Raw genomic sequence first — 18,559 nt, 5'->3', positions numbered from 1 at the left:
TTAGTTATGTGCTTAAAAATTCATGGTGGGACAGTTATGCCTAGAATTTCAACATAGGACAATTTCACTTGATGTTGTTTTTTGTTATAGTGGGAACAAACAATAAGTTTTTTTTGTGTTCTTTCGAAAGATTATGCATATAAACATCGTTTTATGAAAAAAAGGGAGTGATCTGCAATACTTTGCAGAATATAAATCTCATTGTTATTAGGCATTCACTAACAAGGTGTACATGTGCTCTGTTAAACTGCTGCCATACATATGAAACTCAAATTTCTGCATTACCCGAGAATTAATCAAGCAAATGAAACCAAATTTGGCATTTGGAGGTTTTAGGATGCAATAAATATTTCTATGGTGGTTAGACACTCCTCCCGTTCTCTAAGAGTGGACTGCCATACAAATGAAATACAAATTTCTGCATAATTCGAAAACTAATCAAGCAAATGGAGCCACATTTGGCATGTGAAGGTTTTACGAGGCACGAAACGTTTCTATGGTGAATACAATCCTCTCCACTCTCTAAGGGGGACTGCCGTACAAACGAAACACAAACTTCTGCATAACTCGAGAATCAATCAAGCACAATTTGGGATGTGAGGGTTTTTGGGTATGATAAATGTTCCTATGATGGTATGACACTCCTCCGTCCTCTGGAATGGAGAGGGGGTACCATAAAAAAATATTACACATATTTCAACCAAAAATATTCCAACCAAACATGACAATTGAAAATTTTCGGAAAACTCTGAAGGAAAAAGGGAAAATTCGGAAAATTAAATTCTCATATGTTCTACATTTACATAGTGACAGGTGCTGTTAGCTTATTTGGTGTTTGCGCTACCGAAATTGATCTTTGTTCGAAACTGGGAACGGATTCTAATGTGATGAAACGCACTCCTATATCTTCTTCTATCTATACCAAAAAAAAAGGATCGCCGGTTGTGTTGATGAGGGCAGAACTCGAGGAAGGAATTGTCCGATTTAGGGCTGCCTTTATTCTATCATATTTTCTGTATAAAACATTTATTCCATGTAACGGAGAAACATGTTATTTGCAAGCGGTTGAAAAATCTTGAATGATAATTGTGTCTGAAAATAATCTGATATTATAATGATGAGTTTTTTTAGAAATATTACGAAATTTATAGTAAAAGGTAAATTCAACGAGGTCGAATAGAAGATCAATCAATGAACAGTTCTGCGATTGAACCCATGAACTTGCTCATAGTAAGAAAACGTGAATGTTTGAAGGTATTGATAACAAAAATAAATTTTGGGCGGGACGAAGTTTGCCGGGTCAGCTAACCCTGTGTATAATCGAGTCAAAAAAATGTTTTTTTCGATTTTCCATGAATATATTTTTGGATTATTGAAGAATTAAATTTTTGATTCATCCCCTTAAAGCTAGAAAATCCCTTTCTCATATAAAAAAAATGAATTTATCCAGAATCTCTCAGGAAGTGATAGACCATCGTATTTGATGAAAAAAATTCTTCCACGCATATGTTCGAATTTTAACACTGACAGAGTTAAAGAACTTTTTTTTTGTTTCGAACTCTGTTTGCCTCAAACTGGCACTGCATTAAAAAGTACACTACGTAAGGCGATTCTGTTGCTTTTGTTTGAAATATGAGAAAATATAATACAGGATAAAGTAGTTGAACATCGAAATTAGTGATTTTAAATAACTTTTTGGAAGTAAAAATTTAAAAGTTATTAATTTTAATGTGTTATTTAATGTAATATCCCAAAAATCCATACTAAAATTGACTGTTTCTATAAATCAAATTAAAGTTCTCTAACCGCTATACATTTTGTTCTTTGACACCCAACTTCTATATTTCTTAATCTCGCTACAATATCAATATAAACAATTCCTGATGAGAATTCAAGCAAGATCTTCAAAAATCTTGATTTTTAACCCACTGTACTTATAATAACCACTGAAATTTCACCTTAACATTGAAAGGTTACATTTTCTCTTGAAATAAGTCATATTTGAAATATAAATTTTTTTTCCAAACTGTAAATAATCGAGTCCAAAATTGTATATACAGGAAAACCTGTTTTTGTGCGGTTCCTTTTTGTGCGATTTCTCATTTGTGTAACTCAGTGTTGACACACGTACAGATATATCTGGAAATGTACAGATTTTTTGGTTATTTTTGGTACAGATTCTGTACGGTACAGAATATAGATTTTCGTCAACAAGTACAAATCGGTACAGATTTTACCGCGTGTGAAATTTCTCTCTTTTTTTGGTCCGTATTATTACTTGCAACCACTCATTACATTCACCTGAAAATAAATTCCATTACGAAAAAATAAATTCATAATAAAAAACAGGAAGTGGATTATATCTATGGTATAATCGCAAGGGTGACGTAGGACTATCGTTGATTTAGAGATCATTTGTTTGAAGTTGAATCTAAATCCATTCTGAATGAATGAATAAATGAATATTTGGGGGACTTCGAAAACAAGAGCGTTACGTTGGAGGCACAAGGTTTTATGCATCCAATATAGGATACGAAAAACCTTGTTCTGAAGAATAATCTTCAGAAGCTTTCCTGCTGACTGCACATGATTGACAAATCACAAACCCAAATGTATTATATGGATATTTTATGGATAGAAAACATTAAAATAAACTCTTTCGCTTGAATGTAATTCAACGCAACGATTAGATATTTCCACATTTTTCTGGATACTGGAAGCCCACCAGTGGTTAATACTAACTCGATAACCACCTGTTAATAGCACTTGTTTGACAAATATTTGGTCACAGTGTTACATGGATAGAAAACATTAAAATAAACTCTTTCAAATGATTTTTTTTTAAATTCCCAGAGGAACTGGCAGATTATTTTCCGGATCTTTCTCGATGCTGAATGGCATCCAAACGGAAAGAATTCCGTGCGTATATATGTGTGTGTGTGTGTAGCGGCTGCTTCGATGGTCACCTTCTCTTCTCCTGAAGGATCGGCTTCTCTGTGCTCCCTCACAGTTTCAAACAAACTGCTTGCGTTCCAGGGCAGATGCGACTGAGCAATAATCGATTGCGGGCGCATACAATATTGGATACGGAAATATCCTACTGATGGGGAAGAATAATCTTCAGAAGATATCCTGTTAATTGCGATTGATTGAAAAATCACAAAACCAAATGTATTTGGTCACAGTGTTATATGGATAGAAAACATTCAAATAAACTCTTTCACGTGAATGTATTTTTAAAGTCCCAGAGGAACTGGCAGATTATTTTCAGTAACGATTGGATATTTCCACATTTTCCTCGATACTGGAAGCCCATCAGTGGTTAATGCTAACTCGATAACCATCTGTTAATAGCACTTGATTGAAACATATTTGGTCACAGTGTTACATGGATAGAAAACATTCAAATAAACTCTTTCACATGAATGTATTTTTAAATTCCCAGAGGAACTGGCAGAAAATTTTCCGGATCTTTCTCGATGCTGAATGGCATCCAAACGGAAAGAATTCCACGCGTGTATGTGTGTGTGTGTGTAGCGGCTGCTTCGAGATCTTCCCGGGGAACCGTTTGTGGCATCACTCTCCTCCTGGTGGATTCCCTTCTGGCCTAAGGTGCACAAACAGGCTCTTGGTGACACCGTTCATCCGCGCTTTCATGATAAACGAAGAGCTTCACCACAACAGCGACAACATGCTCCAATCGCTGTTCAATTATAACTGAGTGGATTTCCGAGCGGCGCTCGCTTATATACCGATTGGTGATTTCAATAGCCTGTTTTGAAAGCAATTTTAAGACTATTGAAACAAGTTTTTGGATCAAAAAGTAACAAGTATAGAACGCGTAGACATTTTATCTTTCGAATGAAATATTTATCATAACATTTCGTTCAGTTGTTTAGGAGCAATTAACGCTCAAAATCTCGGTCTCCGGCGTAACGCTTTCGTTTTCGAAACTTTGATTTTACACCCCGGTATAGAAATGAAAGACGTAGTCCTACGTCAAAATGCGTCCCGGTGTCGTTAACACGTGTGTATTTGTAGTAAGTAGAGGAACTGGTACAAATTTGGTACCCACCCGGATCTCCGGCGGTAAGGAGCGCACTCTGGTGGTGAATAAAAAAAAGTGTTCTAGTAATGTGGCAACAAACGTCAGATGCCAAAAACCCAGAATATCTGTGTTTAAAAAAAATCAAGTTTAGTTGTTTTTGAAATCTCGAAAATTTTTCATGTGCGTCTTTTGAAAAATCATTAAAAATCGAATAGTGAGCCGATTTTAAATATTGAAGCTGATTTGGATCAAGAAATTGATGTTCTTCAACGAATTCAAGTAAGCATATCGAGATTTTAATCACAAATTTCAAAGATTTCATTCCAAAGTGAAAATACGGTATGCGGGTAATTTGGCACCCCAATGTAAACATAGTGTGATACACTATGCTAAGTATTGCATGCCCATGCAGCAATATTAAATTTCGCCCGATTCGGGGATAAAAACCCACCCGGTTTGACCCGGACCCGGTTAAAAATAAATCGAGATGAAATTTGTTCACTTTTTCTTGAAAAATTCGTTTTTTTTTGTTCCTCTTTGTTTTGTAAAATTGCATGGTTTTTCGTCAAAGTTGAGTTATTTTACGTAAGATTCTCTTCACTTCTATTTTGTATGAAAATGTCAAAAAATACATTTTTCAGTGATTTCAGGACGATTCTTTTAATTTGAAAAAAAGGGGTAACCAGGCATCTCGGGTACTCGAATTTGAGTTGTTTCACTTCTATGCTCAAATCTCCGAGCCAAATCAAGATTTTTGAAATCGGTTTGCGGGGAAATATCCGCAATAGATTCATAAGCTGACGTAATATGAAGAAATTCCGAGCATTGGCCAAGAGCAAAAAAACAAAATGGGGTACCGAATTTGTACCAGTTTGTCTAAATGTAGACATAAAGTTAGTAAGTAAATATTATATTTTGTAGTAAATAAATGAGTATTTTTTCATGCTTCATGATTTTTTTCTACAATGAATATTTTCGATGGTACAGATTTTTGGAGAAAAAGTACAGATGAGAAAGATTTTTCCCGCTTCTAGTACAGATTGAAATGTGGCAACACTGGAGTAACTGTTTAGGTGCCATATTATTATTTGTGCGATTAGTTTGTGTGATTCAAGACCCGATGTCATAATAAAATCGCACATAAAGAGTCACACAAACGATGAATCACGCGAAAAGGGACCGCAGAAAAACAGGTTTGCCTGTAATAGAATTATATATAATCGAGTCCGACCTGAGACATAAACAGTGCTAATTGTGTGAACAATATAACGAATAAAAGAGTTATGTTTTGCAAGCTAGATCAAAACATATAGCAATCATATCAATACGTATAACAGAGAGTCCTTTTCAAGGTCACTAATTGGAGTTTCAAAAGCGTTAAAATAACAGATTTCTGAACAATGAAAAAATTTCATTAGAGAAAAACAATTGTTCCGAACAATCATAGTCCTACGTCAAACTTAAGTCCGTGCCCTTAGGCTCAAAACCTTCTACTTTTTCACCTTCATTAAATTTTTTTCGAAAACACTGTAAAATGGTTTTTGGTCATTTTAGTGATGTTTTTTTTTGCTACAAAAATTTAAAAAAAGTCATGACCTCCATTATGTCATACTTTTTTGAAAATTAAAAATGAACTGCGCGTTAAAGAATACATTTTTATGTATTCTAGAAAAATTTCAGTCGAATCGGCTGTATAGTTCTCGTGATAAATGTTCCGCCAGCGAGGTATTGACTTTTAGAGGGCTCTTTCGCGCACAGCCACCAGCGCTCAACAAGCATTGTTCTTAGTCTCAAAATGTTTCAAGCACATCTGCAAACATACCTTAAACATGCAGTAAGAGATTCGAAAACTGGATTAAATCTCATATGGTCGGTGTTAAGTCAGACCGGACCATGTGAAATTTTTATGATTTCGAGAAAAACGAACATAAAGTTTAATTCTCTGCAATTTTCGAAGCATTTAAATTTTTCGTTCAATATTGTTCTCAGAAATGTAAGCTACTCTCTGGCAATACTTTGACGTATGATAGTTGTAAAAAACATCAAGTATCATGCCAAAAAATGCAGTTATTTGGCTGCCTATGCGTACATGGTCCATTCTGACTGAACCAAATGAAGCATTTTTTTAAGAGTTAGTTCACTATGACTGAACAATTTCGAAATATTTCTCAATCAATTAACAGTTGTGAGTCAAAGTGTGCCATTCTGTTATGAAAATTAGAGGGAGAAGGGTTGTGAGTTTGGAACTGTATAAACTTTTGTTTGCGTTCAGCATAATAGTCTCTACAATCTACTGTTGACACGAATATGATTGCACGGCAAACATGTTAAGCATAAACTTCCCATTTTCAATCATATCAGACAATATTCGTCAATAGAATCGTCAAATTTGAATTCATTGTCATTGCTACAGCCTAAATCGCACTCTGAAATAGTACATTTTGCGATCATTCACACTGAAGACCAGCATTTTGCACTGATCCGTTCAGTCGGATAGGACCAAGTTAATTTTTTAATATACTCCGAATGTGCACATTTTACGCTAACGGGTTCAAGCACATTTCAACAAGGTATCTATTAGTTTCAAGAAAATGTTTTGACAACAACAATGAAATTTGTTTTGTTGCTTTGAATTCGGCGCTTGGATATTGTTTAAATTCAATATACAAATGATTGTCACATGGTCCACTCTGTCTGCACATGATATAGAGACATTTCGCCGTGGTAAATGGTACATCGTCCGCTCTGACTGCATACTATAAGGGATTTTCGTTGATCAATCATAACAATTTCGATCCGTTATTCCTTTTTTTTTCCAAAATATATATTTTATTAAGGCTCATATGGCGTCAGCCTAACGGGGCCGGGAGTTCAATATTTTGATTCGTTATTCCTGATGTATACGTGATTTTCCAAACCTGATAAATGTGGTATGTAGCTTACATAATGCTTAGCCCAATGTAATCAATAACTCGAATTTTTCAATTTTGCGACTTGGTCCCCTCTGACTTAACACTGACCATATAACATAATAAATAACAAGAAACTCATGTTTTTAGCCCTCCAGGTCGGAGTCCCTCTTTAATTCCCGATTTTCGTTGCATTCTATGGTAATATCCAAAGTGATAAACAAGCAAATTGAATAACACAATTTTCAAGTTCTACGTCAACAATACCGCTCAATTTTTGGTCGCTCAGCTATATTCTAACTAATAAAAACGTTGTGCGGACATCATGCTAAATGCATTCAATTTCATGATCATCGGACACCTGTTGTGGAAGTGGAAAAAATTGAAAAGAAAACCGTTTTACTTTTATTTTCTTATTCTTCTCTGTAATGATAAATGGTACCTTTGTGTGAGCTACTTAAGAAGAAGCAGAAATTCTTTGAAAACAACATCATTAAATACGTCGCACACAAAACCGAACTTCAAAGCGCAATTTCGCGTTCATCTTTTCTTCCCACGGCTCTGCTAGTGAATGATTCAACCTTATTATCTGTTCTGCTACGTGCCCGTGGGATATTCCCTACTGCTAGGGAGCGACGGAAAAGCACAATTTGTTCATGGAAATGATTTTCTGGTCATCAGCTTCACAGCAAATATGAACTCGCACCACGACAGCACTTGGCGGAATCGATTTGAACTTTTCTAATTTCCCCCCAATTGCTCCACGTTGGCACAACGAAACTCCGGTGGGATCGTCGCTCGTTGCTCGGATGCGCTGGATCGTCGGTGCAATGAACATGGATGATTATGGAACTGGTAAGAAAATCCGAAGCTTATTTTAGTTTTGGGTGTGTTAAGGGTGATAAATGTCATCTTGGATCGCAAAACAGTGTTTCTTGATAAAAATAATAATGAACAAAACAGCTGAATAAACATGACAGTTCGACAAAGTTAATACTCCTGCTACCCGTTAACGACGTGTTTTTTTATATTAGGCTGTCAAAAAAGTCCTGCGGTATTTCCGCGAGGTGTCGTTGTAAGCGCGTAGTTATAGTTGTATTCATTGTATCGAGTCATACTATAGCTTGTTGGAAAGGTATTTTTGCGCGCTATAATATAGTCCTTGACAGTGTTTTGTTTGATTAAGTCGTTCGTGAGTTATAGTGTCGCAGATATGGAGCAAAATAAAGAGAAAATCCGACATATTTAACAGTACTACTATGACAAAGGCAAAAATGCATCTCAAGCTGCCAATAAAATTTGTGCAGTTTATGGACCCGATACAGTTTCCATTTCCACCGCACAACGATGGTTTCAACGTTTTCGTTCTGGTCGTCGAAGATGCGCCACGCTCCGGAAGGCCTGTCGTCGAAAATTGCGACAAAATCTCTGAATTAGCCGAGAAAGACCTGCATAGTAGCAGCCGTAGCATCGGCCAAGAGCTGGGGATAAGTCATCAAACCGTTATTAACCATTTGAAGAAGCTTGGATTCGCAATAAAAGCTCGATGTATGGGTGCCACACACGTTGACGCAAAAAAAACATCTTTGACCGTATCGACGCATGTAAATCGCTGCTGAATCGCAACAAAATCGACCCGTTTCTGAAGCGGATGGTGACTGGCGATGAAAAGTGGGTCACTCACGACAACGTGAAGCGCAAACGGTCGTGATCGAAGCCCGCTGAAGCGGCTCAGACGGTGGCCAAGCCCTCATTAACGGCCAGGAAGGTTCTGCTGTGTGTTTGGTGGGATTGTCAAGGAATAATCTATTATGAGCTGCTTCCCTATGGCCAAACGCTCAATTCGGACCTGTACTGCCAACAACTGGACCGCTTGAAGGTAACACTCATGAAGAAGAGGCCATCTTTGATAAACAGAGGCCGCATTGTCTTCCATCAGGACAACGCCAGGCCACACACTTCTTTGGTGACGCGGCAGAAGCTCCGGGAGCTCGGATGGGAGGTTCTTTTGCATCCGCCGTATAGTCCGGACCTTGCACCAAGTGACTACCACCTGTTTTTGTCCATGGCGAACGAGCTAGGTAGTTAGAAGTTAGCCACAAAAGAGGCCTGTGAAAATTGGCTATCCGAGTTTTTTGCCAATAAGGAAACGAGCTTCTATAACAGGGGTATTATAAAGTTGGCATCTCGTTGGGAACAAGTCATCGAACAAAACGGCGCATATTTGACTGGAAACAGATGATTGTAACTAATTTAATGAACAAATGAAAATTCAAAAAAATACCGCAGGACTTTTTTGACAGCCTAATATTATGTGAAAAACCCTCAAAAACGAAAAAAACGCTTCCCTGGTTTTCCTCAGCTTTCCAGAAAAAATATAAAAAAAACTAGAGCAGAATTCAAATTTACTGCAGGTATAATATTTTTCAAAAAAGACCAGGTGATTGGCTTTAATTTGATATGTCGGTAATCTGAATCGGTGTAGTTGTTTAAAATGGTTTTTTTTGACCACTCTAAAATGGAAATGGTCACCCTAACAAAAAAAAAAAAAAAAAAAATACGGGTCTCATAATTTACGATAAAGAACAAAACTACCACTTTTGACGAAAATCTGAGAACCACTATATCGGTTTGGCATGGAATGGCTGTATATATATGAAGTAAAATTCTGAGCGTAACATAAGCAAATTTCTAACACAAGCGAATTGGGGCTCTTTTGGTATCAACAAATTCTTCCGCACAGTAACTCGATATTGATAATTCCTCAACATTTTCCTTCGTTGATCCTATTGTTTTCACATACTCACGTTGGAGAGCCTTAATTTTTCTCTTCGTTGGCCGAGGCATTTTGATTGAATGTAATACTTTTCCGTTTACTATTTTTGAAAGCATAGGCAGCCGTGGCAGTGTTCCGAGCTCTGCAATACAATTTTCTTAACCAATGTTCAAGTTGCTAAAACTTGAATTATAGACACATTAAACGTAAAAATAATAATTGTATTGATATCAACACAATTTTATTTTAATAAGGTTATCAGTGTCGAAAAAATAAAGATGTTTTCACCAATACAAACAGAACCATTGCGGAAAATTGAAAAATGAAAAGTTAACTTTCAGAGTAGAGATGGGCAAAACAGTTCACTTTGATGAACGGTTCAGTCACTAACCGTGCATCTAAGTGAATCAGTTCTTTTGAACCGTTGTTTCGTTCAGCGGTATTAAAAACACATACTGTTAGCTGAAACCCAACATCAATAGACAGCTAATCATTGATATCGTTGGATTGGATAGTGTACGTATGGGATTTATGTTTTTGAAATTTAGTGGAGAAAGAAAAGGTCCTTTTTCTTTAAAAGTCGCAAACTATATGTGAAAATATGTTTATCGGCCGACAAAAGCATATGCCAATAAAATTTGTGCAGTTTATGGACCCGATACAGTTTCCATTTCCACCGCACAACGATGGTTTCAACGTTTTCGTTCTGGTCGTCGAAGATGCGCCACGCTCCGGAAGGCCTGTCGTCGAAAATTGCGACAAAATCTCTGAATTAGCCGAGAAAGACCTGCATAGTAGCAGCCGTAGCATCGGCCAAGAGCTGGGGATAAGTCATCAAACCGTTATTAACCATTTGAAGAAGCTTGGATTCGCAATAAAAGCTCGATGTATGGGTGCCACACACGTTGACGCAAAAAAAACATCTTTGACCGTATCGACGCATGTAAATCGCTGCTGAATCGCAACAAAATCGACCCGTTTCTGAAGCGGATGGTGACTGGCGATGAAAAGTGGGTCACTCACGACAACGTGAAGCGCAAACGGTCGTGATCGAAGCCCGCTGAAGCGGCTCAGACGGTGGCCAAGCCCTCATTAACGGCCAGGAAGGTTCTGCTGTGTGTTTGGTGGGATTGTCAAGGAATAATCTATTATGAGCTGCTTCCCTATGGCCAAACGCTCAATTCGGACCTGTACTGCCAACAACTGGACCGCTTGAAGGTAACACTCATGAAGAAGAGGCCATCTTTGATAAACAGAGGCCGCATTGTCTTCCATCAGGACAACGCCAGGCCACACACTTCTTTGGTGACGCGGCAGAAGCTCCGGGAGCTCGGATGGGAGGTTCTTTTGCATCCGCCGTATAGTCCGGACCTTGCACCAAGTGACTACCACCTGTTTTTGTCCATGGCGAACGAGCTAGGTAGTTAGAAGTTAGCCACAAAAGAGGCCTGTGAAAATTGGCTATCCGAGTTTTTTGCCAATAAGGAAACGAGCTTCTATAACAGGGGTATTATGAAGTTGGCATCTCGTTGGGAACAAGTCATCGAACAAAACGGCGCATATTTGACTGGAAACAGATGATTGTAACTAATTTAATGAACAAATGAAAATTCAAAAAAATACCGCAGGACTTTTTTGACAGCCTAATATTATGTGAAAAACCCTCAAAAACGAAAAAAACGCTTCCCTGGTTTTCCTCAGCTTTCCAGAAAAAATATAAAAAAAACTAGAGCAGAATTCAAATTTACTGCAGGTATAATATTTTTCAAAAAAGACCAGGTGATTGGCTTTAATTTGATATGTCGGTAATCTGAATCGGTGTAGTTGTTTAAAATGGTTTTTTTTGACCACTCTAAAATGGAAATGGTCACCCTAACAAAAAAAAAAAAAAAAAAAATACGGGTCTCATAATTTACGATAAAGAACAAAACTACCACTTTTGACGAAAATCTGAGAACCACTATATCGGTTTGGCATGGAATGGCTGTATATATATGAAGTAAAATTCTGAGCGTAACATAAGCAAATTTCTAACACAAGCGAATTGGGGCTCTTTTGGTATCAACAAATTCTTCCGCACAGTAACTCGATATTGATAATTCCTCAACATTTTCCTTCGTTGATCCTATTGTTTTCACATACTCACGTTGGAGAGCCTTAATTTTTCTCTTCGTTGGCCGAGGCATTTTGATTGAATGTAATACTTTTCCGTTTACTATTTTTGAAAGCATAGGCAGCCGTGGCAGTGTTCCGAGCTCTGCAATACAATTTTCTTAACCAATGTTCAAGTTGCTAAAACTTGAATTATAGACACATTAAACGTAAAAATAATAATTGTATTGATATCAACACAATTTTATTTTAATAAGGTTATCAGTGTCGAAAAAATAAAGATGTTTTCACCAATACAAACAGAACCATTGCGGAAAATTGAAAAATGAAAAGTTAACTTTCAGAGTAGAGATGGGCAAAACAGTTCACTTTGATGAACGGTTCAGTCACTAACCGTGCATCTAAGTGAATCAGTTCTTTTGAACCGTTGTTTCGTTCAGCGGTATTAAAAACACATACTGTTAGCTGAAACCCAACATCAATAGACAGCTAATCATTGATATCGTTGGATTGGATAGTGTACGTATGGGATTTATGTTTTTGAAATTTAGTGGAGAAAGAAAAGGTCCTTTTTCTTTAAAAGTCGCAAACTATATGTGAAAATATGTTTATCGGCCGACAAAAGCATATGTAATAATTTGATGCGCACAAAATATGTGCAATTTTTCATATTTTGTGTTTGGACAACACACACGTTCCATGTAAGATCATATTTCATATTTCAGAAACGATTTTCACTAACAATCAATCATACAAACAATAGATGAGGCGATCTGGCGTAGTGGTAACATCCATACCTCTCACGCTGAAGATCACGAGTACAATTCTCACTACCGACATTCTACTAAAAACGGAAGTAAAAAGTGACGAACCAGCCAAAAGTGTTGAAAGTCGTCACTATAATACAAATAAAAAAAACATACAAACAATCACGATAACACGTACACGCGATAGACCTTGGATTGGATTGGATTGAAAGCAACGAAAAAACTTTTTTCTCAACGTGCTCTCATTATAATATTTTATGTTTGCCTAATTCATGAATCGCCCCAGCTTCCCCAAAATTTTTTTCTGATAATTAGGAAGTATATGAATATTATTAGAACACATGAAATAGCTTTGCCTTCATAACTATGAAAATCTAATTTAATTTTTAACCCAAAATTGAGTATAGATTAACAAAATACACCCTGCGTTACATGCATTTTGCTCATAAATGACAATATCGTTTCATTTTTCTTACAAGCGTTCTCGTTATATTTATCCATTCCGTCCAGCACCAATCAGTTCAGCTCCACTCGTTCGTTCGCAAACAGTTCGCCCGCAAACAGTTCGTTCACAAACAGTTCACTCTCTATCACTTCACTCTCAAACAGTTCACTCGCAAACTGTTCTTTCGGGATCAGTTCGTGGGGAGAACTACCGTTCGTCGAAAAAGAACGACCGTTCGTTCACTCTTTTCGGCGAACTAATTCTTTCGTAGCGTTCGTGAACGGTTTGCCCATCTCTATTTAAGAGCACTAGCTCGAGTTTTACGATGCTTTCCACTATACATTGTGACGACAGATGAAAATTTATTATTTGGAGAGTAATCGATTAGATTTTGGTTAATATTACTTGGTGGGAAGTGTGTGCTGTGGGAAATAAAGTTGACATAAAATAATATACAGCTATATACGACAGCTTTAATAATTAATTTCTTCAGTTTGCACTGAAATTAACTCATTTCTTGTACACTCTAAATAACAGTGTCGGAAAACGCAGTTTCTTAAACGTAAGATTTACCGGAAGGAGAGATGTTCGAAGAGAACGATGATTGCCGAAGGCCGAGCCGAAGAGAAGAGAATGATTCTCTTTACTCCGATGTGAGAACAGAGAGTCCAGATTTTGGCGGACTTTCCCCATAGATGTTAAAAATATTGAAAATTATGAACGACAAGGGTACCAGAGAGCTCCATTTATGTTTAGAAAGGAATTTTATTGGGTACGAAGATAAACGCATAAGGAAATAAAATCCCGTGCATTAAAAGGAAAACACAATAACATTGAAGATTGTCTTCAAGTACCAGCTTCTACGATATAAGGTCACATTTCGAATATTTACGAGTTGCCGTAAATTTGGCATCACTTCAGGAAAACGAGAGCCCTGAGAGATAATTAAGCGCGAGAGAATTTGATTCTCGAGGTTGGATGATGCATTGCATCGAGTTGAGAATTCATTCTAGAGGTGTGCAAATCAGCTCATCATGATGAACAGCTCTGATCATATCAGCTCATCTAAATGAGCTGTTCTTTATGAACAGCTCTTCAGCTCAGTTGTCAGTGCCGACTTTCAATTTGGGTCCCAAACTCGATAGCCACGAAGCCAGTTTGAAAATGTTAAAATTCAAATGAAATTTTTCACACCATATTATTAATTACTTGAAACACGTATTCCAGACTATTATTTACAACAGACTCGGCGAGTACAACATTTCCGACATTTTTACTGAGGCTTTACATTACAATAGAAAGTTTTCTTCAAAAAAAAAAAATCTTATGAGATTTTTGCACCGCCTGCAAACAAAGTGTTTTTCATTGAAATAGAATACTCATTTGATACACAGAAGTTAATTTTCATTAATAATTTGAATTTTAAAAACGTGTTCATTCTGCCTGAGAGCCAATTATTATTTTTGGCGCCCCCTAAACTGGTAAACAAAGCTCAATGCCGTCAACGCGAATATAACAGTTGAAAATACGAGGGACAAATGAAACTAAACTGATGTCTTAACACGAAGAGCGAGAGACGGTCAGTTCATTTGAATCTTACAGCTCACACACTCTCTTCAATTCTACAGCTCTTTTCTCTCCTTCATCATCATCAAAGTGAGCTGAAGAGCTGTTTGATTTTTTTGCGAGCTGTTCCGCGTCAACTCACTTCAAAGAGTCGATTCTTCGGAACAGCTCATGAGCGGATGGCACATCTCTAATTCATTCTGTGTACGATTTTTGGTGTGGAAAGTGCCTTTCAGGTCGAAGCAACATAAATTTGAAGATGGCGTCCAAATTGCGGGGCCCTGGTCACGACATGTGCAAACGATCATTTTCTTCACACTGTTTCGCAAAATTATTGATTTTCGGGCGAGAGGTAAGGGAGGGAGATGAAAGAAATGAGCGCCATTGTGGCAGCCACTTGTGACTAGCTTCCTCCTTCACCTTAAGAATCTTCATTGGATCTTCCTGTCTCTCAACATAAATAGTAATGACAAAGATTGTACAGAAAGAGTCATTTTGTGTATCAGGTTGGTAAAAAAAAATGAAAAAATATTCTTTTTCTTCTTCTGGGTTGTAGTTCAAATAAGCCTTAATTTAAAAAGCCTTAGGCGCGTTATCTAACGAGATAATTGTTTGAATCATTATTTAAATTTTCTGGGTGCCCCATCTGGGAAACAATGTACCAATATTATAATTTTTCGCAAAGTCAATGAAAATAGTTGAGCGCGGTTAATAGATTTCACTTTCCAACACCTTCGCACAAAGCCACTCAACATGAAAACATCAATTGGGATATTGAATATCCACCAGCGGTTTTCCCCACCGCTGAATGACACTTTGATCTCGTGAAAGGTGCTATTTCTGGAAGCCATCAATGTTTTATTCTGCCTTATCTCGGCAGTGCTAACGGGACATCGGCATCGATTGTTTTTGTGAGATATATTTCAAAGTGGCTCAGCCTTCACGTTGGGGAAGTTTGGGTTATCTCTAAGCAAGCTTAATTAAATATCGAACGTTGTGCCCGTCTTATCTCATTGATTTGAAATAAAACTTAGCCCGCTGCGGGAAATCTTTGATGAATAAACTGGAAGAAATCATTCGGTGTACAATAATGGCTCTAGAAAAGTCAGCGAAATCTTTCCAAACGATAATCGCAGTTATTGGCTGGCTCTAATGTTTTGGTGGGGGTTTTGTAAACGAACAAATTTTGGATTGTAATGCCGAAAATAGGGTGTTATTATTTTTTTCAGAATACATTTAAAGTGAAAAACACTATCAACAGTGATAAATGTTCTTACGTTAGCACATCTGACACGCATTATCAATTTATAATCTAACGATCGATTGATACTAATTTTGTTTACACAGACTTAGATCTCATTGTAGCATTTAAGTTAATGGAAAACTGATGGAAGATTAATGCCTTCGAAATTACAATTTCTATTAATATTTTTCAGCCATGAAAACAGCTTGAATTTATCGGAGAATAATGACCAAGTATTTTTTCTCGGTTTTTTTTTTGTTTTCGACAGAGAAGCAAACACTGACATACAGGAGATAAACAAAACGATTGATAACGAGATGATAATTTGTCATCGTTCAAAATAATCTATCCAAACTGTATTGATACGACTCAGCGGATAAACAGTGCTGCCAAGTTTTCTAGAACTGATTTTATAGAAATGGCTACACCTCAGTTGTTTCTCAATGCGTCTTGAATGTTTGGGTAGCATTGAAATCGTAATTAGCGATGGAAAGATGCTGCTATTATCATATTCACAGAAAATTCGAAGTTCGCTAACCTTCTCGAAGTCTTTAACAGACTGATAAAAAAAGATGAATTTCTCCGTCGAATTCAACCAGTTATATCTGAGTGAGTATATTTTTCGAATATTTTTTGATGGCTTCTCTTATTTACTCAATATAATCTTCTTTTTCTTCTCTTCTTTCACATAATTTAATTGACACCAAGTTACAGTCTTACTCAAATATCGCGATGTGGCAAGTTATTTTAGTTGTCAATGTGTATGTAGTTTTTTTTTAAGTTTTTGTACACTAACACAAAAGTTTACTACCGACTAGAAGCTGAATAATTGGGTTATTCAGATTCGTTATTGGATTGGCTGCAAATACAGTTTTCATCTACAATAACCTCTAACAACCAAAAAAGGGCTTTTTTCTTTCCTATACTTTTGATACTTCACATATATCAATGCACACACTTATAAATGTTTGCTAAACTAAAAATTTATAGCTTTGAAATTATGTATATTTCATCAATATTCATTTATCACGGAGTCATTTGAAAAATAACATACAAATTTGGATGTTTATCTTATTTTTCCATCGAGAAAATTTTGTATGACGTGATTTCTCTTATTATCGGATCTAGAACAGAGTTCAAACGAGTACAGGAAATTATTTTGCTTCAAAATTGTCATTGTTCTAGTTCAGAGCATTTACAATTAGGTAAAATGTCAAATGACCATTGTGTTGTGAGAAAACAACCATTCGATTAAACCTCCTACAGTAAAAAATAAGGGATAAAATGAAGTGTTACGACTATTTATTGACTTTTAAAAAAATATTCATAAGGAAAATTTTTGTTCTGTTGAATAACAACCAACACATCTGACCTACGCAGCGCATTCAAGTTTTTTTTCCAGAAGGCGGTATATTTTTTCATTCATATTTTCATTTTCTATTGTCATTGTTTACAAGTATCGATTAATTGAGCAAATACTGATGAAAAGTTTCGTTTTTGTCGCAACAAACTTAGGCGCTTTTCACATCTACGCATTGCAAAAATGCATAGTGTTTTCCATTAAGACTTTCCTCGAGCATGGGTGATATCTTTTATTTCTTTTTTTCTTTGAGCTTGGGTAGACTGTACAATTCGTAGTTGCTCTCCGTGATTGACCTGAACCAACCAAATTGCAAAAAGAACACACAGAACGACGCTTGGGACAAGCAAATCATTCTCGTTGTGCAATTTTCGGTGGTTCAAGCTTTGAATGGTCAATAACGACGCCGGCCACGTCCTTTTAGTCACCAGGAGAAGGGAAGGAATGTTAGTATTATATTTGCCGCCCGAAGGCCAGAAGGGTCGCCTATATAGCGTGGTTCTCTAGCGTTTATCATGGAAGGGATATTTGTTAGTGGGATAGGTTAAAAATCAGGATTCACTGCGGTAAGTGATGTGATTCTGTAAACGCTAACTCTAAACTGCTCGAAGAAAAGAAATCTCAAAAATCGAAGGTATTTAAGGTAACACACTGTCGGACGTACGATTCTATACTTTCTAGAATATTGTAACAATGAATTTGATATGATTATATATGATTATATATGATTTCGACACCTGACAACGGAGGTTATCTATCAGAAACCTGAGAATGTCACCAAGAAACCCCTCTACGATAAGAAGGATCTACAATACATATCTCTAGTATTTATCGCAAGTAGTTTGTATATAAATTCCATTCGCGATGACGGCGTGGGGAAACCTGAAAAGGTAACCGAAAAAAATCTTTATATTCTATTATTTATCGTACTATTCGTACTATTCGTCGAAATTACTGTCCGTGTTGTCCGCGTGAATGAAACCATATTAGGTATATTGAGATTAATCCATGTAACGGAGAAATATGTTATTTGAAAGTGGTTGAAAAATCTTGAACGAGAATTGTGTCTGAAAATAATCTGATATTATAAGTTTTAAGAGTTTTGGTAGAAGTACTAGCAATTTTTTAGTAAAAGGTAAATTCAACGGGGTCGATTAGAAAATCAATCAATGAACAGTTCTGCGATTGGACCCATGAACTTGCGCTTAGTAGGAAAACGTGAATGTTTGAAGGTATTGATAACAAAAAAAAATTGGGCGGGACGAAGTTTGCCGGATCAGCTAGTATAGGTATAAACGAGCGAATTAAATTAAGAATTTTACAATTTACAGAC

This window comes from Toxorhynchites rutilus, chromosome 3, assembly GCF_029784135.1.
Source record: "Toxorhynchites rutilus septentrionalis strain SRP chromosome 3, ASM2978413v1, whole genome shotgun sequence".
NCBI lineage: Eukaryota > Metazoa > Arthropoda > Insecta > Diptera > Culicidae > Toxorhynchites > Toxorhynchites rutilus.
Note: the sequence above shows the minus strand (reverse complement) of the source record.